The sequence below is a fragment of the Taeniopygia guttata genome, chromosome Z (genome assembly GCF_048771995.1).
Source record: "Taeniopygia guttata chromosome Z, bTaeGut7.mat, whole genome shotgun sequence".
NCBI lineage: Eukaryota > Metazoa > Chordata > Aves > Passeriformes > Estrildidae > Taeniopygia > Taeniopygia guttata.
The window spans coordinates 68,421,086-68,448,347 of NC_133063.1; the positions used below are offsets into that span (position 1 = coordinate 68,421,086).

The window sequence follows — 27,262 nt, forward strand, 5'->3', positions numbered from 1 at the left end:
GGGCATTTGCTCAGCCTGTGCTGCAATGACACCCAGAAGACCTAATATTTTACTGCCCAGAAAAGCAGAGAGGGAAAAAAAGGCACTGTATCCTTATGGGAAGACTGCCCTGATCTATTCTGTGTGTGGATGTGCAAATTACAACAGATGATGCACTTAGCAATTATGTTCTTTGCATACATAAGCAGGAACAACAGCTCCCAAACTGCCAATATCTCTCTCGATTCTCACCAAATGGCTGCATGTCACGTGGTCACACAGCAAGGGGGATCAAGGAAATGAGAGGAAAGAAAGACAGAGGAGGAAGCTTCAAATGGCTAGATACATGCCTCTCAAATGAATTGCATCTTTTAAAAAAAGACTGAAATTCGCCTGCTCTTCAGGTCTTTTCTTCTTTAAAGTAGTTTTTTTTGAGCATTGTAAACTCTCTCTGAAATGATAAAAGTGATTTCAGCTACCCATGCCTTTGAGTGTATAGCCTGTATAGCCTGAGCCTGTCTGTGTGGTGGGCTGCTTCTTCAATCCAGTCAATTTTCTGTCCTTCCCTCTCTGTCACCTGATCTTCACATAAAAGAAGAACAACCCCCCATTCCCATCTCCCTCCCTCAAAAAAACCACTAAAACTCCACCCAAACCAAAAAAACTAAACAAAAACTCCAAGCCCAAAACAAAGAAACAAACAAAAGTCCCAACACAAACAACGGAAATAAAAGGAAACTAGTTCTTCTCATAGACCACCTTCTGAGAATTTCTGTGATTCATTCCACTTTCTGAATTACACCTCTCTACTTACACAAGAGCCGTGCCAGACAGTAGGCACTAGGGCAGAAGGTGTTACCCTTTCCCATGTTGTCTGTATGCTCTCTTCTTACAAGCTCTCTGCAAGTGTAAGAGCTGTGTGCTTTAGGACCTCTGAGGCTGACTTCTCCTAGCAAAGGGTTACTCCTGCCCTTAGAAAGCTTCACACTGACATGCTGACGGAAGGAAGACTGCAATTTTTCAAGTGTTGATAACCAGATAATGTTTTACATCACCCGCCACACAGTCTTCCCTGAATCACGGAGTCTGCTGTCTTTTCTGCAGACTTCAGGAGAAAGAAACTCTCAACTTCATCTGCCTATTAAAAAAGGTTGAGACCTCCAAACTCAGACATTTGGAAGTTGATGTAATTTGACTCGAGTCAGCATAATTGGCTGGCTCTTGCCGCTCTAAACTGCCTGGTAAAGTGGCGAACTGTGAACCTCACCATGTTGTAGTCTGTGAGGTGCATTTCTTGATATTCCCTCTTTGTATAATACCCAGAACAATTATTTGATAGTTCAGATTATTCAGACCACATCAGGGCTCAGGAAAGGTGGAAGAAGACAGAAATGGAGGTGGCCTGATCCTCCTCCAGGTAGCCAATGAAACAGTGACACCAGGTGTGAAGTCACTTAGAGCAAGTTTTTGAAATAACACAGCCTGTGCGGTGGTCCTAAGCTCTGCTTAAAAACTGGGACAGAATTGTTGCAATGGAAACAGCTGGATACTGCGTGCTTTTAAAAATCTGGCTCTTGTTTAGCTGCCTCTATGGGAACTGAGCTTAACTGAAAACCTGGCCCTGACTGGGCATGCTGAGCACTTTAAAATGGGCCTTTCTGGTTTTTAGAAATTTCAGCTGATGGCATTCTGCAAATAGCTGAGATTTCCTTTCTGAAGTACTACTGTTCTGTGTTCCATGGTTTTTTTGTTGCTTTCTTTTTCAGCTGACACAAATGTCAGTGCCTGCCAGTCTGTTCCAGGCTTTGTAAGCTTGTGCAGTTACAGCCTGCTAATTCCTTTGCTTACATGCCAAAACGCAGAAGTAGCTATCTGTCACCTTGCTATTTGCTGCTTTTGAATCCAGCCTGAGTGAGTATGTGAATCCTTCAGCCAGGGTCAAGAGTAATGCTAAAATTCAAGCCTCATCTACAGGAAGAACACTGACCATCAAAAGCCTCAGCCAAATCTTGGGGCCCTGTTGTACACACAATTGTGCAAATAAAGCTTGTATGTTCCCTGCAGAATAAACAGACAATATTGACATGAAACAGCAAGAGAAACAGAAAGTATGAAGTGTTGAAGCCACTTAGATAGGAGTGCACAAAGCATGCATAGCCAAGGTGGGAAGAATATTCGATTAATATAATGATCTTCACCAAGATCATCAGATTTTGAACACAGCTGAACAAGTTCTTGGTACATACCACCAACTATGAGGAACCAGTGAAACGCTATTAATAATTCTCAATAACATTGAGATGGAGGATTTAAAATACAGGCAGAGAACCATATGTTAGAAGTCTTCTGTAGGGCTGTACCCAGTAGCATGGGTGGCTGACAGTTGAGCTGTTTTCATAGCTTGCTGTGATGCTCTCACAGGAATGTGAGAGGTGTCTGGACAGCATATCTCCAACACTCATATCAGCTACACACTGTTGGGAAGTGGTGATTGGTGCCATGTAGTACATTAGTGTTCTTGGATGCTCTTGCCTATAGCATGGGGACATGTAGGCACCAGCAGTGCTAGTTATATGATTATGCTGTGACTTCAGGGCATAGTATAAAATCCATGGAAACAAGCTGTCAAGTGTTTTTAGCAGTCTCATTCCAAAGGGCCAAGGCAATGCAGCAGGCAGAAGGCCAAATCTGTCTTCCCATGAAACCCTGGTTTTTGTACAGGCAAGGAGACATTTACTGTTTCTCTGAAGCTGAAGAGTGATGGTAAACAGAGCCTCAATGCCAGCTGGAGTGTATGCAGATAATTCTGCTTTCATATGAAAGGTATGAGGCTGGTCTGAACCACTTGACTCTCTGGGTAGAGGACAAATCTTCCTGCTGCTAACTTCCTGTTGGCTGTTGGCTTCCTGCATCTGAAAATATCTCCTTCTGGGCAGTAAAGTCAAAGCTAAGTGGCAAAAAACAGGAGAGATACTCCTCCTGCTCTCCCTGAATCTGTGAATTTCTTGCTGCATTACTTGGGTCTGTTCAGAAGAGAGCAGCCCACTTCTGCACACCCCGTACCTAAACAAAGACTCCATTCCTGTGGTAACACTGTCTTCACATTTGCATGCAAAGTATGATTTTCACTGCACTGTTTAGATTGGCTATTATGTAATTAAATCATTCTGTCAGGGAGAGTAAGGGAGGAAAATCTTACCATTTTTTTTTGCTTCTGCTGTCTTAGTACTGATCGGGTTTCTGAAACAAAAAAAAAAAAAAAAAAGGAGGAAAAAAAGTGACAGAAACAGGAGAGGGGGGACCACCATTGATTGCTGCTAGGGAAAAAAGCCTTTTGTTGGCTAAACTTCATAATGAATTATACACTCTTCTTCCCACATTAAAGACCATACTGTCTTTTGGCGTTATGCCTGTGACCACAAAGTCAAGTGCAGATGTCTCTCCTCTTCCCTCTGAGTAATAGCAAGGACAGGCTGCACCCTCCACAGGTGCAGACGGTGTCTTGAGCGGCTTTTTGGGGTCTGCACTATGCCCACTGTCAGGAGTCAAGCCTAATATTTTAAAAATTGAGATACTTCTGTATGAGACAATAAATTAACTATTTCTTTGCTACATCATTGAGATAGTCCTACCAACTGTCTTACTTCTGAGTGAATCCTAACAAAAGCCTGACACAGATTAGATTAGCTGGGGTCTAATATTGGGCATTTTCTGATGGAAGTTTTGCTGTGGGTGGTTTGGTTCCAATTTGAAGGCAATTCCCCCTTCTGTTTCTTCAGTATCTCTAGGGTAAGGCAAAGAATATGCTATTTCTGACTGCGCATAGTTTGCTTCTTCACAGTGACAAGGCCATAGTGTTTAATATGTTATGGGAGATTAAACAGATTTCCCTACTGTAAGAGAAAAATAATCTTATGACCATTCAAAGGCTGTTTGGTTTTTGTTCTTTTTTGTCCTAAGCAGTTTCATGATACTGGAGTTTCATGTATCTTAAACACAGATCTATAAAGTTCAAAACAAGAATCTGGCTTTGTCCAACTTACTGATACAGCAGGAGGTCCACTTGTGAAGAAGAAAATACAGATATTTACTGCATATATTTTGGAGAAATATGGCAGTGTGACATGAAATCCAGCATCAGATTAGAGGAGGAAATCTCAGGTACAAACATCAGCCTCATGCTTTATCTTCATGCCTTCCTTAGGTAGTAGCCATTAGATATTCACACATGGGATCTGAGAACCCACTCTAATGGTTTTGTTGGGGTAGATGCAAGGATGAGCCTTTGGGACTAAAAGGGAGCAAACCTCCTCCGACAATAGAAAGCCATGGAACAAAGGATGGAATAATGAATTCCTTCTGCTTGACATTTGCCACTCCTACCCTTGGGGTGGCTGATTATGAAATTGACTATGAAAACCTACAGTTTTGTGCATGTGGAAAAAAATGGCCATCTGAAAACCCTCAGAAGCACAGCTTTTTCCACTGATCCATGTTCAGCACAGCATCTGCACTGCACCCATCCATCAGTGGATTATGTATGGTGCCCCCTGCTCTCAGAGGGAAGTGCATGGGACAAGAGAGGTAGCAGAGCCTGCATATCTCTTCAGCCTGAAAGCTGCTGCTGGATGATGCTGTTGATCGCATGAGCTGCAAATGACAGTGTGAGGAGAAGGCCTGTCCCACAAGGGCCTCAGAAGCTATCTGTGCGCTTTCCTCCCTGGGGTCCTCATGCACAAACACACTGCTGCTGTTTCATCCAAGATAAAAGGCTCCACTGTTACACAACTGGGCTCAAACTGCACCCAGCAGAATCCCACAGACAGTGAGATGGATTGTGCATGGGTGATGACAGGTTTGCAACTTAACAGCTCCATTTAAAAAATCTTAAGACAGTGCTTAACTAGCTGCTAGAAGGTCCTCATGAGGACTGTGGCAATTAGGAATTGATATTTGTTTGAAACAGAAAAAAATGCTCTCCACCAATGCATCAAATCCTGAACATAAATTAGTCATTAGGTGGAGCGATTTATTTTGATGACCCCTCTTTTCCAGTTTGTCCTTCTCAAGATATAGCTACCACAGAAGAAAATCATGGATCCAGGAATCAGCCACGTCACTCCTCTTACAGAAATTTAAATTTCTAACCCTACAATGTAAAAAGCACAAGAGGAGGAAGTGCATAATCTTGGGTCTTCATCCCAAATCATATGGGGATATTAAGACTTATACTGTAAAATCACTGGGACTGGAAACACATGAGCATTCTCTGCAGTAGACCTCACTGACTAATGAGGTCTTTCTTTACCTGACATGCAATATAACACTAATAATACATTTTGTTGATAAACAAAATGATAAAAAATATGTCCATCCACTGAAATAACAGGGAAAAATCACGTTTGTGCATATAGAGTAACGCAGACATATGTTGCAATTTATCTTTCTACACTGTTACTGCCCAAAGAAATGTACGTATATTTAATCCAGCTCTGGTGCACGTGACAGGCATTCTGCCGCTCTCAGTGATGTTATGTACTGTAAACACCAAATATCCATTGTAAAACTGTGCTCATTATAAGAAGTAAAATATGGTACCTGAATGTTAACTGAAGTACTAATAATAAAAATTGATTACACATATCTTGTTTACTGAGCAATTATTCCAGGGATGAGACTGGCTTCCGATTTTGCCTCACTGACTGAATGGCAGAACAGGTATTTGTATGCAGTGTCTCTGACCTGAGAGAAAATGTCAGAAACTTTGTAAGTTTTGTCAGGAGAGATGAAAAATTCTTTTTTTTTTTTTTTTTTTTCTTTAACTATTAAGTAAAACTATTGTCTGTGTTACTTCTTAGAAAAAAGAAGACTATCAGAAAAATTAAATGTAATTTATTGAATAAAAGTCTGTAAAACATAAATTTCTCTACACTTGAACATGATCCATTCTTTGAATGTGTATCATTGAGGTTTTGTTGACAGGGCTGTTAATGAAAACCCTGACTCTGTGTAATGGGCATACATTTAGATTATGCAGGAGTGTTTAATTTTATGGCAATTTTCAGATATAGGCTGGTTGAACTGCTCAGCTTTTATATGTACAGAAAATGTATGAAACATTTTACTTGTACCTGTGTGGAATTCTGGGCTTCTATCTACATCTCAGCCATTGGCAATGTGTACCAGGCAAGTTCTGTGCATATCCCCGTGCTGGCAGCCCACTTTTACAAAATCAAGGAATGATTTGGGGTGGCAGATCCAAAGAAAGATTAAAGATCATCTAGTTCCACCCTCCCTACCATGGGCAGGGACATCTTCTACCAGATCAGCTTTGTCAGGGTCACATCCAACTCTGCCTAAAATATTTCCAGAGATGGGGCACCTGCAGCCTCTCTACACAACTCCTTCCAGTACCTCACCACCGTCAAAGTAAGAAGTTTTTTCCTAATAATCTAATCTATTCTACTCTCTTTCAGTTTAAAGCCCTTTTCCTACCACTACATGGCTTTGTACAAAGTTCCTCTCCAGCTTTCTTACACACTCTTTTCTTCAGCCTCGCCTTTGAAGAGCCCTCTTGTCTGGGCAAAAGTATTGAAACAGTTGTTCTACTCAGGAATCATGCTGTATCAGGACAAAGAGCATCTTAACTGTACAGTTTCACGGGGAATGTACCCTGAAGCCCTTGGCAAAGCTTCAAAAGCAAGAAATATAAATCCCCAAAACTGGCATAACAGCAGCTTATTTAAAGGATTCACTATTGCTCCCCATGAGATCTAAATTCTACTGAATAGTGACTTTTCTTGTAGTGGAAAGTGTTTCAGATTTGATGTAAACTTAACCCTAAGTGTGGTTTAAATCAGGACTATTTTACCCAGGGTCAGGCAACGTGTGATGACTTTCCTTCTGCTCCTTGAAAAGGACTGTTCACATCTGAAGGAGCAAAACTATTGGAAGTAGGAGGGAAAAGCCTATTTCCAGTGTTCACTGCCTCCCAAACAAGTGAGATGGAGCTAGTAGATTATGTTGGGACCATTCATCTTGTGGCCAGTGCCTCACGTGCCATCTGCAAGCTGGCTGCTGTATCCATGACAATGGGCAGCTCAGCTTCTAACTTTTAGACATGCAAAAAGGAATTTATAGTATTTCATACTTGATGTAATAGCTGTCTGGTTGGACATTCATATCTAATAAACAGTAAGCTTTAGGTCAGGTGTTTCCTGGCAGCTAATGGCCACCTGTGCTAAAAGTTGTCAGTTGCTGCAGTAATTCATTAAATGATAGAAAATGGTCTTTATGCCATTCATTATGGCCTCAATGCAAAAGTTTTGTTTCAGGAGTAATCAGCTTTCTGACACTAATGCCGCTTCTTAGCGAAAAAGGAGGTTGCCTGTTAAGTAGAGAAATGCAGTGTACACAGCCAAACTGGTACTTGCAGGGAAAAGACCCAACTTGTGTGAACTGCCAAATGCCAGTGAAAAAAAGAAATAGCCTAATCTTTCTTGACAGAAAGCACTACATCCTTTACAACTTAGACTTCTTCTGAGGAGCCAGGGGAAGAGAGAAGCACAGAGCCCCACTTCAACACTTTATACATTGATTCCACTTCTACAAAACTATGGATAAGTATGTCTCCTACCAGGATGTGAGAAACTATAAAAAAGCAAAAGCCTTCCCTACAAGTAGTATATAATGTTGGCAAGAACACATATATGAAGCACTTTCTACTCAGAAGACATTAAAATGACAAGGGTCATTCACAGTTTCCAAAACCACGTGTTTCTGAGTGTACCATTTGTAGTGATAACATCTCATAAGAGCCCCAAGCTTGGTACACATCAAAATGAATCTATTTTCAAGTTTTACTTTGTGCCTAATCTTTGCAATCTCTCCCACTCAATCTATAAATGGCAATTGATTTGTACACAAATGAGAATTTGTAATAAAAAAGTGCAGGAAGACGTGCTCTTCTTTCTTCTTCAAAAACCTTTCTTCTGCCTTGGTGAGAAAATGTTGCACTTAAATTGAGCTGTATATTTCACAGAGGCACAGTGTGGTGTTACTTCCAAGCTCCAACTAACCAGAAGGTTAGAAAAAAGGATTATAACCACTTCTCCAGCAATTTTTAAGTCTGTGTGTTGCTACTGAATTCAGAAACTACTTATGCCTCAAAACCCATGCAATGTGGACCAGATACTGGAAAGAAAGTACTTCTGGCAACATCAGTAGCTGTCTGACAATTAGCAGTTGCAGAGCTCACAGAAAAGCCAGGAGCAGCCCCTGGGTCTGGCATGTGTATGTGTTACCTGAAGTCAGTGCTGGAGGAGACCCCCTCAATTAGGACAGCCAACAATTTTCAGCTGCATCTTCCAAAGAGGCATCCAGGTTTACAAGTGCTTGTAACAGGAGGAGGAGCAGTAGAAAAGCAGGGCACAGTTGGGCAGATGTGCTGTACAAAGGAAACAGAAAGGCATTTCACTTATTTCTCATTTGCCTGGTTCTGCTTCTCCTCAAACAAAGTCCACAGAGATTTTTTTTCCACAGATAGACATAATGCTGATTATTTACATTAATAAGTAGCTAGTGTCCTCAGGCAACCATTGAAGGGCACAGAATTGAATAGGAATTTATCCCTAAATCATCAGCCTAGGATGCTACCACTGGGCCCTACCTGCATACCATAATATTCATCATTTACATGCACATGTGAAAGGAAGAAGGAAGATCAGCAAGGGTAAGAAATCATGAACGATAGAGAAGACAATCATATCAGCACTACTGCTTGACCTCAGGGCTCTTCTCGAGTTCCAGTAACTTTTTTATCTTTTGAATAAATGCATGAGCTTTCACTTGCATTTTAGCCAAAGGTGAAATAGCAGGCAAAACTCTCCTTCCCTGAGAGTTTTGGAGCAGCAAAGGAGGGGTCTTTACTTTTGTATACAGAATAGCAGGTTCAGAAAAAAAAAAAAGGATGGTCATGGGAGAAAAAAAGGAGCAGAATAATGAGGTAGCTACACTGGCTGATGGAAAACAGCAGATAATTTGAGAAAAATTTCATTACATAGGAAAAATTAAAAAGATTGAACTTCCAAACAGAAGCCAATAAAATTACAGTGATGAAAGAATTAGAAAGTAAATAAATTAAAAGACAGAGGTAGATGGAAGTAGAATTGCTTTCATCACCAAGTGCAAAATGTGTATTGGTGTTTCAATAATGGGACAAAGAGTGAAAGAACTACATTGAACCATAATTTTAAATTAATTAGGGATCTCTTGCAGCAGATTCACATACATATATATATCTATATATATCTATATATATATATATATGTTTATAGTGTGTGTGTGTATGTAACAAATATGTGGAAATCTACTCCTACTGCAGAAATTCCTGTCAGATTTACCCACTTCCACAGAATGGCTTCAGTCTGTCTAGTCCTTACTAACAGTGTCTCTCATGCTCTGTTTCTGAGGTGAAAATGGAAAGGTGAACAGCATGCGAATCATGGCTTTTAAAGTGTGCTGATGGTTTGAAGAAACACTAGAAAGGTACAAACTTGCTAAATTCTGACATCTGAAGTTAACAGTCTGCATCTTATTAGAAATAAGTACAATATAAAATTAAATATAATACCCCATTATTATGAGACTTACTGAATGCATAATTAAAGAATTTATCTATCTGCCACAGTGCTTTGCAAACCCCAGAAGAGTCTTTATGAAGACAGGACAGGCTGCAAGTGGAATGGATTTGATACCTGGCTGCTTACCAGACAAAGGCTGGCAATCTTTGTCATTGTGCAATGCAGTGTCTTAGTGTAGATACTCCCACTGAAAACTGCAAACTTGAGAAGATAGGGTCACACATTTCTGCAAACTCACACTCCTTGTGTCCTTTAGGGTGATGAACCAGAAACTTTTGCAGGGAGACTTTAAAATACAGAGAAAACCTACTCAGACATGACATCTGGTTTTGTTTCTTTCACAAAAAAAAAAAGGGGTTTAAAAGGTCATCTAATGAAAGTATATGTCATCCCACTGACAAAGAAAATGACTGAAGCAATATAACAGTTATTACAAAAGTATGAGATGAAGAAGTGCCAATCTTGTGTAAAAGACTTCTGTGCAAGTTATTCAAAGGGAAATTTTGACTGAAAAAGGAACTATGGAAGGAACATAAATTCTCTGAAGTGCTTAGTGGTAACTGGACTTTATCTACCTCTGAACCCAACAAAACTCAGGCCATGCAAAAGTTCTTCTCATGAACATCCTACAAATGAACTTTTCCAAGGAGAAGAAAAGGAGTGCACTTGCAAAAAAGTAATTGTTGCAGTTGATACATTCGTGTCTATTCTATGTGAAGACAGAGATGATTGGGCCATCTGTGCCGTACAAATAAAAATCAATACTAAAGTGCATGAATGCTACAGCACCTTTAAAAACAAAACGTTTTTTTTTTTTCCTTTGGAGACCAAAACTGGCCTCAAGCTGTATTACCTAATGAGCATCATGCACTACCTAATGGGCAAAAATGTGAATGAATATCTGAAAATCCTTCAAGTCACTGTGTAGTGTTTCTAGTAGTAAGAACATCCTTCTTCTCTCACATCACTGATAGCATCAATTTCACAAAGAAAAGTAAGTAATGAGTCATTTTAAACATCAGATAATGACAGTACTGGCCTTTATTCTCACTTGTGCCAAAACCCCTTTCACACTAACCTAGGAAACCAGAGAGTCCTAAAAGCACCACTTCACCATGTGTTGAGCAACTTTAATGAACATGAAAATCAAACCCATTACTTGAGGGGGAGTATAATAAGGTGTCTGGATGCCAGTAACACTCGTACAGGTGCCTCACTCACTGGGAGACAGAAAGAGACCCATCAAAATAACTAGGAAGGGAAATTATTCCATTAGCTGCAAAAATCAGGAGAAACCACTTCCAAGAAAGATGGCACTCTGTACTTGGAAGGAAGGAGCGGCTCTCTCCTGCTCTGAAATCAGTTTTGCAGACAGTTAAGGTTGTGGAGGGGGGGAAAGAAAGAATACAGGAAAGAAGAGGTCTTTCTAAAGCTTGAGCACTGGTCATCTGCAGGATCTATCAAGTCTGCAAGATAGTGCATTGAGCAGACAAGTGCAGCCAAAGATGACTGGAGAGACAGGAGAAAAGATAAAAGAGAAACAAAGACAAAAGCTGAAAAAATATTACTAGAGTAAACCTAGAGAGAAGACAGAATCAAAAGTAAAAGGGAGAAAAATGAAAATTAAATAGGCCAAACCATAAACAAATAACCCTACAGACTTAAACCAGATGTCTCTAATAGTTTGGGCTACAATGCAGTACAAATCTGAGCCTAAGAGAAAACAAAAACAAGACACATGCGAATACTTCCTTTTTCAATTTGTCCTTGTTTGTTACATGTCCTGATTTTACTTCTGAGATTTTACTGCCTGAGAAAAAGCCTTAAACATTCATTGATGTTATCATTTACTTTCTCATCTCACATTCCCATATTGGAGTGTTTTCATTTTGACTACTCATGTTTTTCACTATCATCAAGCAGCTGCACTGAGTGCATCACCTGGGTACAGTGGGATTTGGGGCCTGGCACTGGGGAGAAAGGGTGGTACTGACACCCAAAATCCACAGGAATCTCAGAAAAATATTTCCCATAACAAAAGGCACATAGGCCTCATGCACCTCTTGCACTGAAACATTTTGTTTATGCCTCACGCCCAGAGCATGGAGGCAGTAACCTTGGGTAACTTCAGGAATGCTTTATTAACCTGCTCTGCTGTTCCCTGCAGCTTCCACTGAACCAAGACTGGCTCTGGTGATGCTTCTACACCCTGCTCCACTGCTTGGCTCTACCTGCAGAAGGGAAGGTTAGTTCAGTCCTGCAGGTTCCTCCAGGATGAGTGTTCTCAGCCTCTGTCTGGGAAAGGGTGCATGTCTGACCTTGGAAAGTGCAGCACACTTCTCCTATGCAGATTTCCTAGCTGTGGGGGTGGCCCAAGGCCATAGTTTTTATTCTGTGAGTGATATTCCCCATAACTGCAAAGGACAGGCATTTAATACACTGTCTACCTATAGTCTTCTCATGGTCTACCATGCTCCTGGCAATACCATACCTGCCACTACTTTTCAGCTCCTTTCCCTCAGATTCAGAAAAGCACTCACGTGTGTGATGGCAGAATCTTGATACAATATGAAGGGATAGAAAAGGCTACAAGCTAAAGGGGAATTCTACATATATTTCTGAAATGGCAGAAGCTATTTTTTTGAATAATGCCTACCCAACCCCAAAGTGATGCAGCAGATGGAGGAAGAAAAAACAGGTTACACACCTGCACTGTAAGTGTACTGACAGGCTTTGCTCTGCCTACTACATAAATGATTTGCCATGCCTCTGTTAGAGTGGTTTCTGAGAGGATGTGAAATTGTAGTTTAGATTTATGAATACTTTTCATGTCAGAAGAGTGTGCTGAAGCACAAATTTAGCTGTAGGTACCAGCCCTTGGGTTATAAAATAATTATTTTGTAAAAAGCAAAATATTTATCATTTGGATATAGAAAACAAAGAGTAAGCCTTGATCGGAATCTCCTAGTAACAAGCACCTTGAAAATCACATTATTTGTATTATGTTATTTGCCATGCTGTGACTTTAAAACAAAGAAAAACAAAATAAAAATTTCTGCTTTATTTGCTTCCAAATTAATTTTGCCAGTGTTTATTTTATGACTTCATAATCTCAGCCTTCACACCAGCACTTATGAGACTGTGGTATCTTAATTTTGTTGATGCATACTTAAGATCAGATCTAGGAATTTAGGAAACTAGGTGTTAAGTTCCCATAAACATGTGCCTTTTTAAGGACAGTCCTGGGAGTGCTGAATCTGAACAGTCAGAAGTCAATCCTGCTTTCAGTTCCACTAGGAGTTCTGGTCTGGATTTGAAGAAATAACATTTTTGAAATCTGCAGATTTGGTTTACTACCAAAGCCAGATTTTTTTGTAAAGTATGCATGATCCATGGATTTGTACTTGCTTCACTGCAGGCCACACATAAAAAAAGTGTCTGCAGTATTTCTTATTACAAATCAATAATTATTTCAGCAAACTTTTTAATTTCAAAGACAGATAAAAGATTAGTGATGGACAAAACTGTGCGAAACAGGCTGAGATTCGGAGTTTACAGTATAGTGGCCTAACATACCAATATATTAATATACTGTTGGTTTATACCTGACAGAGTTTGTAGCTATGCATATAAAACAAACCCAATTTAAAGCTGTGAAGCACTAACTAGCCAAGAGTCAAGATGTTTTACAATTGTCTTGATAAATATTTTCTAAACAACACACCACACATTTCAAATCTAGACAAGTCTATGTATGGCTAACTTGGGCAAGAAGAAAATTATTTTATCCCCCCTTGAATTTCCATTTCCCAGGAACCCCAGGTCCTTTCCAGTGTCCTGTACCATAATCAAACCTACCTTTCCCATCCCTATGCTGTGGCCCCTCTCCTTGCTGACCACCACAATGCACTAACAGCAGGGCTGCTCCATCCCCATCCAAGCAGTGGTAGTGCAAGCACATGGAGGCAGCTGGAGGGCTGCCTTAGCTCTAATCTCTGTTGTCACACCTGCTGGTTTATGACCCAGAAAAACAACTTGCAAACTCCATTATGAACATGACAAAGACTTCTTGTCTGAGTTTTTGTGAGGCACCTGGGTCCTGGAACCACTCTGGTCAGGTCTACAGGCGCTGGATGGTTGGAGAAATGATGAGCTGCCACTGAAGGTGGGTGACTCACGGGTGGCTTTATTTCCAAGGGTTCAGGTGAAGGAGAGCGGGATGGGAGATGAAGGGAAGCAACCACTCAGAAGGGAAGCCAGCTCTGAGAGCCCTGATCCAGGGGCGGGGCAGGAATTATAACTGTAACTGGGAAGGAGGGTCAGGGTACGAAACAACCAACCAGGTGAGGGCTTGAAGGCGGAGTCAGGGAAGAGAGACGGGGTAACAGCCAACCGGGATTTGGGGAAGGAGTGGCTTCGGGGGGAGAACCAATGGGGATACAGAGAACTTAGAACTTTCCAGAACTGGGGAAGGAGTACATAATGACGGACAGGAACAAGGGGATGGGATAACAAAAGACTGACAACCGGGGGAGGCGAGAAACTAAACGTCAGTTGCCTCCCAAGGCAAAGCAGGGGGGCCATCAGCCACACCCCCTCCCACATTTTGTGCTTAACAGCTTAATAGGTAAATGGGCTTGTCACCCCATCCCAAAACATGCACAGCAGCATGTTCATACAGGATCTGTGCGAAGGAGCAAGGAGATGAAGGTTGCTTCAACTTGTCCCAGTAAATTTCAGTTGTTCTGGCGCATTTGGATGTAGCAAAAACACTTGTAACTCTTTCACCCACATCTAAAACAATCTGCTGTTCATTTCAATTATACAGTCCTTTTGTGGGATTAGTTGAACAATTACAAAGAAATTTGTTTACCTGGATCTGAAATCACCTTCTAGCAATGAAAAGGGGGTTTGGTAGGTACCAGTGCCTACTTCACCACTGTAGACCCAGAACAGCCTCCCCATAGCAGCATGACTCAAGGACTCGGTGCCTTCCCACTGCTTGCGCACAACCACCATCTCCTCCTCCGTTTCTAGAGCTCTGCTGCCAATCCACATTACCTGACAGCAAAATTGACAAATTGCCACCATAGGACAAGCGGCTCAGGCATTTCAACAAGGATGGTAATACACTATGGCCTCTCTCCTGTCTCTTGTATTTCCCTCACATTACCTGATCCTTTCCATGTCTGCCCTTTCATCTCCACTATTGTTGGCCTTCATTGACATGGCACCAGCTACATCCCTCATGAAGCCAGTGCACCAGGTGACTAACCTTTCCACTCAAGATGTCCTTGTCAGGGATTATATATTCTAATTAAGTATAGCTTTGCTGGTTTTTGTACCTGTGAGGGAATGCTATCAAGTGCTGCAGCACCAGAAGCTGGGTAGACAATTATAGGAAAGAAACTCTTACTAATTCTGATCCCTTGAAAACACTGCTCCTGTTTCACTGTGTATCACATTTAGCTCTTTTGTGTGTGTTTTGAAGATGTCCCCCTAAATAAAAAATAAAACAAAACCAAAACCTCTGGGATTAAACCAACCTGCTTTTGCTCTCCTTCAGCTGCTGTACTGCCACTGCAAATCAGTAGGCCACACTTCTTTATTCCCACACAGCAACTCAGCAGCAACAGCCAAGTCAAATAAAGCTTTTCTATTCATTTGATTTCTGGGGTCTAATAACTGCCAAGTGCTTGACCACAGAACTTTGGCTGTGTCCACAGCCTCCAGGACCCTGAGTTGGCTTGCCTCCAGCTAGTAGCTGAGACTACTACTACTTAGCTGGGACTACAGCAGCACAGGCAGTGTGCACTGAGGCCATAGGCACATTAAATTCATGTTGGATCTCCAGCCCTTTTAAGTCTTGGGGAAAATGGAAACTGGTTTGTTTTTGCAGAAATATTTAACAGTTCTTTTTTCATTTTTGTTGCTTTTCCTACATAATGATGTTTCCATTTAAGGACATCTATAGAAACACTGACATATTGAAGTGCTTCTGAAAAGCAGGAGACCTAGAAGAGACATTTTGAAAGGCACACCAATCTGCCAAATGTATGAAAATGAACTGTTAAAGAGTAAACATTTTAAAACTCATTTTAAGTATTTTCAAAGTCAGTGGAGCATACTGGAAAAATTAGCCCCTAGTTTTATAAGACGTGTGCAGCTTTCCATCACCTCCACCCTGGCTTTCATAGAGCATGGACCAGTCTTTCATTGAATGAAGCCGAATTAGAGCTTGCACACCAAGACTGCAACTAAGCTACTTCTTCCCAAATCAGTCCAGGAGATCAGAGTCCAAAGTCTAAAGCAAAAACTCCACCACCCTGAAATGTACATACTGTCTATGTGGATCCTTGGCACAAGCTCTTTCATTTTGTAGAACCTCTCTTGGAGCAGTAAAAGCGTTCTACAGCATCTTAAAATACAAACATAGTTTATTGCAACCTATTCCATTATTCTGGAAGTTGAGAGTATAAACTGAGCAGTGCAGGAGCAACCCTCTTCATCTGCTTTCCATGTGGGAAGATACAGATAGCTCCCAATCTAATATTATTTGCTAGACTAGCATCTAAAGGCCTTTGATTGGGATTAAGCCACAATTATAGGTACTCCTTGGACTTAATAAAGTAGCTTCTATCTCAAATAATGAAGAAAAAATGTATGCTGAGGTACAGCCTATTTGTAAAAGGAGCAAGACAGAGGTTACTGCTATGGTTATACACTTTTACAGGCAAGGCATAAATGGGGTCACAAGTGAAAAATTCCTCTAGTCTCATTCTCACCCAGGTTCATGTTTACCACTGAACTGCAAATATGGCAGAGTTAGCTGACCTCAGCTGAAGCCAGCCCTGAGAATGCAAAAAATGCTGGAGGTCAGGAGCCGGGTGGGATGGAAAACTGGGCAGGGAAACATCCTCCAGCATCCTTGTGCCAGCTGCTGTTTCTGAAAGCCTCTGCTAGGAGACCTATGCCTTTCCTAGCTCTAAATCCACCCCTAACAGCAACTGAATGTCTTTGATTTGTATGAATAAATTTCAAAATATCCTGTGATTACAGCTTCATAATATTCCAGAAGCAGATGGCAGGCACAGATGACACTAACAGTAGCTCTAAGTGCAAATAGGCGGTGGCAGAGAGGAGTGAGAAAAGACATAGTTAGTTTAGGAAAGCTATGCAAGGAAAAGAGCTATTACTTTGAAGATGCAACCAAATAATGAAAGCAGGTAGAGATTATTCAATTGCCGCTAGGAGAGAAATACAGGGCTATGTTTCTTAAACTAGTAGTGGGTGCTTAAATGTGTTACTAAACAGAGAATAAAGGGACAGAGAGAGATTGACAATATACTCAACTACCCTTGACAATTAGGACCAAAACTCTGCTCTCACAGGAAATAAACAGCAGTATACATTTTGGAAACTAGCACTCATCACCTGGATAAACACACACCATTAACCCCAACTCCTCCCTTAACTCTTTTGTAAATCATCTTAAGGAAACAAAGTATTTATCTGCCAATCCCACCAAAATTTGCCAATCCCACCCTTACTGCAAATTTTGAGGTGACATTTTATTAAGATTCAAGTGGGAATGAGAAACCATCCATGATAGTAAATGAACTTCTCACGATGCCTCTTCAGAATACTTTCACTCCAGGCAGCAAGGAGAGATTATATTCTTCTTTCTACAATCTACAGAGGAAATCTCCTGGAATCTCCTCAGTGCATCCTTTTCCTCTCCTCATGACCTCTCCTTTCCAGATTTTTTTAAACATAGTGTACATCAAAGTAAAACCTGACATGTGGTTTCCTGAAGTTCTCCTACAGTTTTTTGATTTTGGAAATCTCATTTTCTACCTTATCATGATTATGTAAGTGAGGATAAAATGTATGCTTTGGGGTTCATCTTAGATAGAGATGTAATAAACATTGTGACTTTCCACTGCAATGGAATAAATTCTTATGTACATGGGACTTTGTGGATTAAATTATATCTGAGCACTTTAATATGGATAAAGATGCTGAATGGTGGTTATACAGAAGAGTGGAAAGGGGGAGAAAGAGAAGAGGCAATGCTGGCTTTCAAGATGCAACCAGAGGCACCAGTGAAGTCCTCACATTTGCCCTAAATGCAGTCCACCCTAGTTTCTCAGTCCCACTGAGCTGAAGCTGTTCATATGCACACATGTGCACACACACACACACACATGAAACCCCCATTATTAACAAACTATTCATTGTATTTTGGAGTTTTTTCTCAGCTAATTGCCAAGTGTGAGTCAGCACAAAAACTGAGTTACACCTGCCTTGTACCAAAAAGTTTGTTCTTCCAGGTGTACAAAACAAGACAGAGATAATTTTGACCATGTCATGCTGTGCTAGATTACTTGTTTGCCTTTTCTCTTTGTGGGATGCTGCTGTTCAGAAGGGACACCACTGAGGCTGATAAATTCACCTTACTTCCAGCTGCTAAGTAGGAAAAAATAGCTTTGTGTTGCCCTCATTTTCCTTTCATGAAGTTTATAAAATACCAAAGTACATCTATACCTAAAAAGGCAAAGGCCGCCTGCTCAACACTTGTCTTAGACACTAATCTTTCACCCCAGGATTGCACACCAGGTTTGCACACCAATCCCTGCTCAACTTTGTCTACAACAACATCCAGTGCTTTGTCTGTCTTATTTGGTGTCTTGGCATGTAGGCATATCCTCAGTGTATGAATGGCCTTCCTCTACCTCATCAGAGTGGGGAGGAATTAATCCCAGAGATGCTGGGGCAGAGCCTGATGGAGAGGACAATGAGGTCTGAGAAGTGGCTGTCTGGGACACTCCTCTCCTGGTGTGGGTTGTGTCTGGGCCAGGACATTCCTTTTCTGCACAGTGCCACTCATCATCCTCCGTCATGTTCCTTGCTTGCTCTGGCTTGTCCAGTTTGCCTACTCAGATATGTGGCCACTGACATTGCAGGCAGCAGACATCCAAAAGTGCAGAAGAGCAGAGCAGATCAACCCCTGAGAGCAGAGGGCAAACTTAAGGACAGGGTAGACTAAGCAGCGTAATATAATGGGAAAGCAAACTTGGTAAATGCCACTGTCCTCCGGAACCCTGACTAGGGCCAGTGGCAAGATCAGGGGAGTGGCCAGGCTGGGGTTTTGCCTGAGCCTGATCCTCTGAGCCAGATGCCCAACAGCAGAAACCTCTTGGAGGAGCGATGAGTGAAGGAGGCAGAGGAGGCTCTTCTGCAGTGCAAAGTCCAGCAAATTTATTGGGAGAAACACGGGGAGGCAATACAGGACACAACCACAAAAGCAGAGCACAAGCAAAAAAGATCCCCCAAGCACCCCTGTGTGTGGGTTTTTAAAAGCTTGCCAAGCAGGGGGTGGACACCATGATGCAATCAATGGGTAACTTCCAGGGTGTGCCTTTTGGGATTAAAACAAATCAGAGCAAGGGGAGGAGAGAGGGTCTGGCTGAGGACTGGGTCTGAGGGTGAGGGACAGGGAACTTTCTGGAACAAAGGGTAGGGCTTGGGCTGACAGACAGGACAAAGGGGCTGGGTTGCCTTGACAGGCAGGGAAGGATCTGGAAAACAGGGAGGGGATTCTTGGAGGGACAGCTGGGTATGGGGGCATAATATAGGGGAAAAACCAACCGTAATAATTTGGGGGGCACTGGAATATACTGTAAGATAACAGAACATTTAACTTACTAAACTTGCACACCACAACAGGTACAGTTCTCTTTCAAACTTTTTGAAGTGTGCACTCAGCTAGGTTCACTGCCATTGTTCTGATGGGCATCTGTATATGCATTATCTGGATAACATGGGGACAATTATGGATTGGCTTCCCACCTTGTCCATTTCACATGACTCATGATCTTTTGGGAATTTAGTGACACCACCTGAGCATCTTTGTAGGAGATATCTGGCACTTGAATGATATAGGCTTGTTGATCTGCAAGACTGAGGATCCCCTTAATGTGCTGTTTAGCTTGGCTGACAGCCACTGCAACCTGTGCTTTGGCAGCGTGGGTGACCCATCTTGGCATTTTGCCTGTATCTTTGAAGGATTTAGGTTATGGTGGATTGATTTTATTTCTTCAGTTTATACCCAGGCATTGACCTTTGGCTGTTGGCAGATTGATCCCTTCCCCACAGCTTTGTTCATCCAGCATTTAGACTTATATCATGACAGTAAAGGTTGAAGGACCTTTCTTACAGCTATCCCTACAAATAAATAGCAATATTGTAAGAAGGCAAGGTCACACTAAAAAAACTTGAATCAACCCCAAATGCAGCCAAGTCTTTCACGTAGCAAAACCTACTTCCATCAGAGATGACAACAGCCCTGCCTGGTGAGAAAGTTCTTTGTTTGACCTACACCAGCTTCACTAGCATACTCAGCCAAATCTTGACAGAGGTGGGAAGGAAGAGATAAAGCTTTTCAAAATGGATGTATTTGTATGATTTTAGGAGCTACAGAGCAAGCAAATTTAACAAAGTGTCACACATAGCCCTGCTGAAATGTTGGGAAAACACTGCTCAGACTGTCAGAGCCAAGGGTTCGTTTGAATTTGAATCGTCCCCTTTATCAACCCCCCTGGGGATTGCAGTATCACCTTGCAAAAATTGGCAATGTCATCTACACTGATTACTGGCACTGAGGTTTCTACTTTGACAGTAGAAACACAGAGAAACTGAAACACAGAGAAAAAGAGATTGTTCCTGGATGACCCAAGAGCTGTCATTGAGTGTACTGGACCTTTGCCACTCAGAGGCTTAGGTTGCTTCTGAAACACCATAGTTAAGTTCAATTTGTCTTGAAATAAAAGGTTATCATTTTACTTCAACATAATTTGACTGCAACTGCTACTGATTCGGGAGCTGTTTTACACACAGCTCAGTGGTTTTTGACACAGCTGAGCTGTCCATTGGTAAATAATGGGATGGTCTATATTGTTACAGAAGGTCATCTTATTATTCATCCCATCAATAAATTCTGATGAGATCACAAGGCATCCTTAGACTGTGCACATGTAGATTTTCCACATCATTATTTCAGCTAGGAGTATTATTTTCCTACAGTACAAATACTATATAAATGTCTTTTTCATAGCATATAGCCTGATAGCTAATTGGACTGTGGCAGCTTAATAAAGTTTTAAGTATAAGTGCTACCTTTTTTTGGCTTAACAAAGCCTTGTGACTAGAACTCTCCAAGCACAAGCATGGACATGGACCAGGCAGTGCTGAGGAGTGGTGTCAGCCTAACACTTATGGGACCTCAGTCTAGTTATTGTTTTAAAAATGTTGCTGCCTGCAATAAATCTCTATTTCCTGTTACACTGACTTCTGCAGCCCTTTAAAGGTGTGGAAAGACTTTCAAGAATTTATAATTAAGCCACCATAAATGTTGTAATGTCCTCAGCTGCCTATTTCTTTGCTTTCAATGACAACTTCATCTGTGATCTCTAAAGCCCTTTCTTTGCTTTTCAGAATTGCATTTGTGTTCTTTCCCAAAGAGTTTATTTGCAGTTTTTTATGAGTAAATTTGGGGAGAAGAGAAATAAACTGTGGAAGCTAACCCTCTAGCTTTTTCATCCTGCCTCATTGTATGTTTCCTCTACCTACATGCAGCAGCCTGGATTTCTCAGAGTTTATTTCAGATATGTATGCTGACCTTCTACTCATATGTAAATCAACTTCCTTGATGTAGCATTAGGACTTATGTATTTGGTTTATTAGGAGAGTTTAGTTCGAAAAACTTCAATATTAAAATTCCACAGTACATTGCCTAGCTGACAGGCAAAAATCTCATGCTGATTAATCTAATTGTTCACTAATAATAGACCCTTTAATATCCACTATACTATGACCTACTATTAGAGTTATGGTGGGAATTGTCTAAAAATCTTCTTCCTCTCCATTTTCTCTCTTTGCCACAGTGGAACAGCAGTACCACTGTCTTTTTTTTCATGTACACCCTATGCATTGTATAAGTCAATGGTGGACTAAGAGAAAGGAAATAATGACTAGCAATTTTGTGTTTCATTCATTAGAATAGTACTGCATTGAAAGTAGAATGGAAACTCTTATTTGAAGTTTTATCTTTGTCAGAAATAAATGAATAAACAACAAAACTTTTTTAATGAGAAAATGGCAGGTGCTTCACCATACACGTTTTGCTGTCTATCAAAACTGCATCCGGAGTTTTAATACAAAGTTATGAAGTATTAGTGCTCCATCTAAGATATCTGCTTGTCAGCAAGATGAAACATACAATGTGTCCCTCCTACTCTTAAGCACATTATATGCTCCCATATGCATATAAGCATACACGCCTGTGTGCTTTGGACTGCTTGATTTAGGTTAATTTCTTAATTTTCCAATTTTTAACAGAATGCCAGCTGAGACTAATTTACCATGTTTTCTGGTGGCACCATGTATCATACAATTTTATGCTGAAAGGAGTTCTTACACATAATAATGCACTTGTGAAGTTTTCACTTGCCCTTCCTATGTAGTGCTCCTTTGTTTTGCACGCAGAAGTTAATCACAAGGATTTACATCAAGATAGGAAAACCACAAAGATCTGATCTAAGCTGAGTAAAGTCACCCATTTTAGTAAGTTCCTAGACAGACCAGACCTTAGCTTTGAACTAAATCACTTGAATAACATACATATACACTAAAAAACAGGTAGCTAAAGTGAGTATGTTAACATATTCTGCATACAGATATGTGGTTTTTGAGTTCTACCATTTTGAGCATCACAAAGCCAAAACTTAAAAAAAAAATACACATTAAAAACCTACAGGATGGAAAATGCAAATCAGTAGCAGAGCCTTGATCTATTTATATAGAAATCCAAGTTACTTTTTAAAAAGAGGGGGAATCAATCATTAAGGATATTTTGCAGTGTCAGTTTCTATCTTGTCACTAGCTCTTGGTGAAATCACTATTAACAAATCTCTTAAGACACACCTTCTATACCTAAGAAGCCATGCCAACAAATTAACAGCCATGAAGTCTTTTCAGGAATTCTCTTTGGACTGTGCAGCTGCCCACAATTGTCAATGTGCACCATGGGAAAATAGAGAGTGTTCTCAGCTTCTTCATTTGAAAGTGACCTGTACTCTGGAAAACCAAAAAAACTAACAATTCACTTCAGACGTCTCTCTGTGCAGAGAAATTTATTGTCAGCATCTCAAAAAGTCTGACTGAAGCCATGTTAAAACTGGTCCTGAAGGAAAAGTGTCAGTAATTTTAAATAAAAAAGGGCCAGAGATGTCATTTTCTTGTTTCTTTCATGACAGGAACTTCCATGCCTTTTTATTTCAAACTCAGAAATAATTATATATTGGGCTGCATGTTATTTATTCCCTCTGCCACAATCCCCAAAATAGCATGGAGTCTGAGGGACACTCTACACCAACACCCTTTGTAGACGTTTTCAAAACACTTTCACAATTGTGGGTCCCTTCCAACTCACCAAATCCTATAATTCTCTGATTAACACCTAGGAAAGGTGGCTTAATCCACATGTGGTTCCTGCAATAAGTAAATAATTACCAAGTTGTTAATTGATAAAATGTTCCTTATTAATTAAAGTCATTGTCTATCATTCTGAGTGTGAATGATACTTTTTACGCTGATGGAAGAGAAAGAAGCATTTACCCCAAATATTTTTGCCATCTGACTCTCATTTACCTGCAACATTAGCAAAATTTCAATAGTTCACCCAGGTAGCTGGCATAGGGAAGGGCACTCAGCATACTCATGTCTATGCAAAGCATGATGAACAGTGATGGTCATCACCAGCTTGGCAATTATTTCTCCATTTTGTCATTTCAAGATGCCTCTGATGTTGTGCAGAAAGCTCTGTGTCTCAAACATATTTATGGGTATTCTCAGTTGTTTGCAGTTATTGTGTAGTTCTGATTAATACTTACTTTTCTGTGACACAGAAGGAGCTGCATTCTAATATCATCTTTATTTTTTCTACCAGATCCCATATTTTTGCATTAAAAAAACCCAATTTATAAATCAAGGAAGTAGTCTTGGAGGTCCATAAAATGTGAGACCATGAAAATGTCATCACTATATCATTTTATTTTCCTGTCTACTCTTCCTGAATCTTCCAAATGTTGTTAGCTTATTTATGGTTGCATTGCTCATTTGGGATACCTTATTCTTAAGAGGTATTCAGGCCAGGACCTCCAGCTCCACTTCCATGGCATAGGTTGTGTTTGGAATGGTTATTTCATCTTTCCTCTTCATAGGCAACCTTATGTCCAACCCTTAGTGCCTATGGTAATCTCAGGGCATGCGTTGAGTATTTTTAATCATGTTTTTCCCATGTCTGGCAAAATTATTATATGTTAGTCAGACTATTTCTATGAACTTTATTTTCTTGAATGACCTATGCTACTTTTCCTTTGATCCTTTGATCAGAGTAGGCATTAATAGGTTTCATATAAGATTTTGGCAACAAAGATCACATTGTACAATTGATAGTACTGTGTGAATGGGACTAGATTGCATGGATCAGCTTGCCCTGCCAAAAGTCGGAGCAGTTTTTACCGGGGTCTTTATTTTCTTTTATAATTAAACTTGTATAATTTAGTTAACAGCCAGTGAATTTTAGTCTGCCCTCAATGGCAAGTTAGGCCAGTCCTACATAGGTCCACTCCTTTTGAATTAGTCTGCAATCCATACAAGCATAAGTTGTATTGATATAGCCTATATTGATATAACGTGTTTATAACCAGTAAGCCAGGCTGAATGCTTGCTTCAGCCTGCAAAAAATGACATTTATAACTATTTATTTCAGTAATTAAATAATTTCTTTTTCTCATGTTTCATAGTACTCAGCTCAATGACAGCTTACAAGACTTAAAATTGCCATCTGCATGTCCTTTTATAGGCTGAATCCAGATAAATTTCAACAGTTCTGAGATACCTCCATTGCTAAGACAATCTTTTAAGATATATGCTATTGTGTAGTTCAGTGTAGTAACTTTAACAGGAGTTGCCATGGGTTTATTACAATTTATCTAAAGGGTACAAAATGGTAAAATGTTCTTTGTCCAGCAGTTGAGGAGTGTGTGTGTCTGTGTGTGTGTAATACATATATTTTTCTAAATTTCTGTAACAACTGTTGATGGAGGGGAGAATGAAGGGAAGAATTGAATCAGACTGAAGGTTTCAGTCTTCCTCTTGAAGAGCATTGCCAAAGCATTCTGAGTGACTCCTCCAAATTGTGATAGCAGAGATAAATATCCCAGCTTACACCTATCATCTGAAATGGAGGGCCAAATAAAATGATGGATAAGTAAGGCCATGGACACAATAGTAGAAGGAAACTGAAATATAATGGCACTAGAGTCAACACAAGTTGCAGAAAATTAAGCCAGAATGGAAAAAAATAAATCTATTAATAGATTCACCAAATGGGAAAAAAATATTATTCTTGATGTTTAGTGTAAATATAAGTGTTCTTTGTTTACAAATGCAGTGCTACCTAAGGTAGTATCTTCAGATAATTTAAGCTTTCATTTATTATCTGTACTGTAATTTGCACTTTGGGATAACTCATAAAACGACAAACAATTTACTATGTAGCCCTAAAAGTAAAATATTCATCATGCATGTATTTTCTTTCCTCATTGTGAATACAATAAAGTTAATCCAGTCCTTTCTTCATGAACTACTGTAATACTCAAAGCAGAAGTACAATATATTCTCAAGCATAAGTGTGCTGATAGCAAATGTACCATTTCAGAGTTAGTTCAGCAGAATATGTCACCTGGTGAGAGGTATAAATGCATAAGAAACCATGTAAAAGGCATCTGTCACATCATCAGAGTAATGTTTGATCCAACATATGACATCCTGAAATGCAAGGAGTACACTGTAACAACGAATCACCTTGTGTAATATGTAATAGAAAAGATATTACAAGAAGACATTTGTATTATTACAATACAAAATAAAAAGTATATTATTATGCATACAATGACTTCCAGTCCTATCAATATTTTGCAATACATGGTGTAACAATGACTAAGGACAAAAAAATCAGTGATTAAAACAAAAATCACAAGACAGTGGCCAGGCAACATTCAAATGCTAAAGATGGGGAGAAGAATGTACAAACAGAGATGGGCTTCACTCACACTAGAAGGAGATGGACAACAGACATTAGCAGGGCTGGCTCACAGCAAACATTCTCTTTCCAGGAAAAAAAACCTGTTGGGCAAACAGAAAAAACTTCAAGACTGCAAAACACTCTCACCATTTTCTGAAAGACTAAAGCTTTGTACAGCTCTGTGTAGACTTACCCTTGGTATGAACATGTCCAGCCCTTCCTGAATGTGTAAAGGAAACATCTCACCTAAGTTAATTAATGATGCAGGCTCACATTTTTTCCTTCTAGTATTGTAGATGTCAGTCTAATACAGCATCTTTGTACTGCCTTACTAAAGAAGTGCATTTGCTGAACATGCTTGGGCAAAAAGCACAATGAATTCTACCCTTAATTCGTAGCATGGATGTCATTTAGCTCAAACTGCATGATGCTGTTTCAGTCACAATCTTCACTGCCTGGAACCAGTTATTCTCCAATTACACCAGAAGCAATGATGAGAACAAATGCATTTCATTTCATTCTTTCAGTCGTGCTACCTCTGCAGGGAGAAGGAAGCACCTTCTTCGCACTGATGCTGTAGTCAAAAGTATACAACATTGCTTGGAAGCCCTGAAGAAATCTGACAGGACATTGATCCCCTTTCCTAATGATTCAAATTCCTTCACTAGATTCCCTCATACTCTTACAAAATCTGTCATCTGCCTAAACCTGGTCCATAAACACCTGCTGAAATACTCAAAACCCATGGAAAATACTGTGATTGTCCACATCTGTTTCATGAATCCTAACAATAAACAAATAAATAGACTGGAAAGCCATGTTCTCTTCTGCCATGGCATTTACAAGCACAGCAAGAGGGAAAGTATCTATTTTTTAAGATGACACACACATAGTTGTTGCCATCTCAGCTATTGCATCATCAGTTCAGCAGCTTTCTTCACAGTAATTAGAATCAGCAATAGAATCCTCAGCTCAAATGAACACAAGCTTTAAGTCTGAGAGTGCCTAGAAATTTAAGCACATAATTGCAGTCAAACACATGCTTATGTCTTGCCACATTGATCACTTCCGTAAGCAGGTGTGCCTTCATTAAAAGAAAATGGATTTGCTCTCAACAGAGTGGATTTGAAGCTGCTCTCATGAGTTGTCATATCAGCATTGATTTCTAGCTCAAGCAGTTTTATCAAGAGTGACTGGTAAAAACATATGTCAGCTGGGTGTGGACAAAAAGTGTAAGCAAGTAAATAGAAAGATGTGATTTTATAGATGTACATGCCACTGTGACAGGGAAATGAGACCAAAGCTGAAAATACCTTGCTAACATCTCCATATCTGGTAGATACTGGGGTAGATTGAGCTGTTTGTCACTCGAGATCAGCTGACACAGGAGATGCATCTTCCAGGCTAGAGGACATTGATCGTTTTTTCTTTTCATAAATGAAGACAGAAAATTCTAACTTTACCACAAGTTTGAAATGATGTTAAATTCTGG

General features: G+C 40.2%; 1 long non-coding RNA gene across 6 annotated transcripts in view; it reads right to left on the reverse strand.

The window, feature by feature from the left end:
• LOC115491073 (uncharacterized) overlaps positions 1-27,262 on the reverse strand; it is a 76,279-nt gene that overhangs the window by 16,341 nt on the left and 32,676 nt on the right. For 4 of the 6 annotated variants that reach the window (XR_012053071.1, XR_012053073.1, XR_012053070.1 and 1 more), the window contains 2 exons: positions 8,283-8,425; positions 3,179-3,219 (listed from right to left, as the gene is read on the reverse strand). This is a non-coding gene — a long non-coding RNA (uncharacterized lncRNA). The remainder of the gene's footprint in view (positions 1-3,178; positions 3,220-8,282; positions 8,426-27,262) is intronic. The other 2 variants (XR_012053074.1, XR_012053072.1) reach the window with 1 other exon arrangement.